The 3,750-nt window shown below is 43.2% G+C and overlaps 1 pseudogene; it reads left to right on the forward strand.

Annotated features, from left to right (window-relative positions):
- The first annotated feature begins 2,707 nt into the window (after nt 1-2,707).
- On the forward strand, nt 2,708-2,826 carry LOC126413516 (5S ribosomal RNA; annotated as a pseudogene).
- The last annotated feature ends 924 nt before the right edge of the window (nt 2,827-3,750 follow it).

The raw sequence follows: 3,750 nt of genomic DNA on the forward strand, positions 1-3,750 counted from the left end.
CATGTCAATTCTGTTGTGAAATTATACGTTGAATTCATTGAGCCAACTTACTGTTAAATAGATATTAAGTAGTTGTCAGTAACAGTGGGTAATTGATTTCACTTTCCTGCCTATTATAGAAGAGCTTTCAAAAAGCTAGCTAAATATATGTAAAGGTAAAACCAGTGGGCTAGAAGCGTAGATGAAGTTCACAACCACTGAACTCCATTGGTCAAGCCGACTGACAAAAAAAAACGGTTCAAATGGCTCTGAGCACTATGGGACTCAACTTCTGAGGTCATTAGTCCCCTAGAACTTAGAACTAGTTAAACCTAACTAACCTAAGGACATCACACACATCCATGCCCGAGGCAGGATTCGAACCTGCAACCATAGCGGTCTCGCAGTTCCAGACTGCAGCGCCTAGAACCGCACGGCCACTTCGGCCGGCTCCGACTGACACATACGGAGGAAATGGATATAGTGTACACTGTTGTACATGTATGTTGAGTCTTTGCAGATCTACCAAATTCAGAGAGCTGGAGGGCAAGTCTATTAAGGAAGGGAGTAATGTAGCCACAATATGTGGGCGCTACTATGAAACCAGCTGCTCTGTCGCAGCAGTTGCAAGAAGCCTCAAAAGTTGATGGGAGCCAATCCACCATCATGCCAGTTGTGCCAACCAACTTGTTTATGCATAGCAGGCCAAGCCAAGACGTGCATCCGACCACCAACGACACAAAAAAGGGCAGGGCTACTGTGGAACTGGCTGGCCAGTTTACATCCCTTCAAGTGACAGACTTGCTATACCATATGTGATTTGATGCAGTATCGCCACAATAAATGAACACCTGATCCGTATAAATACTCTCCATTTCCATCCAAATGTGATCCAGTTTGGCAGCATAAACCAGATGGAGATAGCTATGACAGGTGAGGTGATGATATGGCTCGGCAGGCAGACATCACAAGTTTGGGCGTTCACCATCATTGGTCCAAGTGCAACTTGGACTTGGCACCATCCCACTCGTCGCCCTCTGGCTCACTCTAGTTATGGTAGACTTGTGCACTGGAATTCAGCCATCAGGGAAGCTGTTCGCTCTCCTACACTGGTACTGGTGTCATGGTGCCACTTATGATGGCTGACATCCACCGCACGAATTACAGTGGGCTTTCCCCACGCTTGCATGCCCTGCTGCAAGGAGTCGTACTGTGAATAGCTGGTGTACATGATGCAGCACCGAGTCTGGGCATCATCAGTTCTCCGGCTGACTGCTGACCTCAGAGATCCCCTACGTGCTGTCTCACTAAGCACAAAAGGAGAGCATGATCACTGCAAAGCAGAAGCTGAAAGAGTTGTATCGTGACTATAAAGAGAAAATTATATTCAACAAAAACCGTCAAATTTGCACAGAACTTAGTTTTTGTTTAAATGGTGATTAGTTTCGGATTTAGCTCCATTACCAACCCATCCACTCAAGTCCTGTCATAACAACACGCCTGTACGCTGGTCACATTGCTAGTATGAGTGGCTAAATACAATGAACTACTTGCACACGACAATCCAGTGCTGCAAATGGTACCTTGGACTTAGCCACTCATACAAGCAATGTGGCCAGCCTACAAACATTATGGTGTTATAGTAGAACTTAAGTGGATGGTAATGGACTAAAATCCAGAACTGGTCGCCATTAAAAAAAAAAAAAAAAAAAAAAAAAAAAAAAAAAAAAAAAACTTCTCTGTTACTTTTACGGTTTCGTAATTTTATGGGACCAGAGTATGTTGCTGTTTATTGCCAACCAGCATGGTGGAAATGAGTTAAAAATTAGATTATTTCTGCTCTTTTCATGTGCTGCCAATGGTCAAGATCGTGAGTAAGTTCCACCACAACTATGCCGCCCTGCCACCACATAGGCCATTCGCCCCAGGCCACTACATTGGAGAATGTAACCTGCCATCATGTGTAGTACCAATAGTGAAATGCAGAGGAGGTGGTGCTAAGGTGTAGGGGTGGTTTTCACAGTTAAGGAAACGGTAAATGCAAAAGTATGTGAACATGTTTTATACCATTGTGGGCTGCGATTAGTAGAGAACAGACTGAAGATGGTGATTTATTGTATCATCATCATTATCTAACCCATCATAAAGCAGCATCTGTCAAGCAATGTTTTGTGGACAATAACATTCCTGAAATGGGCTAGCATACTCGGAGTCCTGGCCTGAAACCCATGGAACGTAACTGGGATGAATTTAATGCAGATTTCTCTGCAAACCACTTTTTCCATCATCCCCTGAGAAAAAAATGGGCTGTCACTTTTCCACAGATATTGAGACACCTCTTTGAAAGTGTCTCCAGCAGAATTCAAGCAAAGGGTACATGTATCCCATAAAAATGTGTGTCCATATACTGCTGAGAGATAGGGTGGATACAGAGACACTCTAATGCTTATTTAGTTGCTTCGCTGCATTTCGTTTCAGCAGCAGTTGCCGGGACCCTTATTTTTGCGGCAGTTGTGTGCTGTCAGTTCCTTTTTGTACTCACAGTAGACTGACGTTGCCATCCCCTAGGACCTAGACCAGTGGTTTCCAACCTGGGGTAATTACCCCTTGAGAAGTAAAATGCTGAGGGACGAGAGCTCAACAGTAGTTCACTCAAGAAACTAAATTATTTTTATTAGATCATGTTTATTATCATATTTATTAACACTGTTTCATAAAACAGTAAAGTGCAAATGGCCTTGCCACAGTGGTAACACTGGTTCCCGTCAGATCATCGAAGTTAAGCACTGTTGGGCTTGATTAGCACTTGGATGGGTCACCATCTGGGTCTACAGGGTGTTGTTGGTAAATGGGGTATAATCAGCCCTTGTGAGGCAAATCCAGGAGCTACTTGATTGAGAAATACGATACCAGTCACGACAACTAACAACAGCCAGGAGAGTTGTGTGCTTACCACACGCCCCACTATATCTGCATCTGGTGACGCGTAAGGGCTTGGGTTGACACAGCAGTCAGTCGGTACAGTAGAGCCTACAAGGTCTGTTCGTATGGTGTTTGTTTATAAGACTGTAAAGCTAATAACAGAAGTTACTTTTTTTTTCAAATACTAGTGTAAAGGTGTGACAACAGTGTGGTGGGGGTTACTATTTGTGTAACAAATGTATGAATGTCAGCTTCCTCACACGGTACACCACCTACACACATACTTTGTACCGTGTATCTATGACAGTAAAATTGAGACATACCGGTATGTATGCTTAAATATGTTACGAAAATACTTTCTCTAAATCGTTCATAGTCTTCGCGATAGATCAGAAATTACTCCATTATTCACAACACAACAAGTAACAAACTAACTGACAGCACAACACAAAAAACTACATAATGGCTAACACAGTGTTGTAAGGCCTACACTATGCTGTGATTATGATTATTATTGTTGTTTGTACCAGTGGTCAGACACAAGGCATAGATGGCATAAAGTTTTCCAATTTCTGCTAGTTCAGAGGGAGGGAGTCCAGCAATAAAGTGGTTTAGAGACAGTAGGCCTAAGTATTGTGCACGCATTTTAATTTGGTTGATTTTCGATGGAGGTACAGGGTGTGAGTGAAGCAAATGTCGGTAGGGAGAGGAGTGGTGCAGAGGAAACACGCTTTGTAACAGGTGTCTGCCCTCAGTGTCGACAGTTAGCTTTCTTCTCTGTGAAGGGCGTTGTAGGTAGCACTCGTGATGCACTGAGAATTACATCATTCTGCAAAAAAAGGTTGTTAG

Source organism: Schistocerca serialis, chromosome 7 (genome assembly GCF_023864345.2).
Source record: "Schistocerca serialis cubense isolate TAMUIC-IGC-003099 chromosome 7, iqSchSeri2.2, whole genome shotgun sequence".
Taxonomy (NCBI): domain Eukaryota; kingdom Metazoa; phylum Arthropoda; class Insecta; order Orthoptera; family Acrididae; genus Schistocerca; species Schistocerca serialis.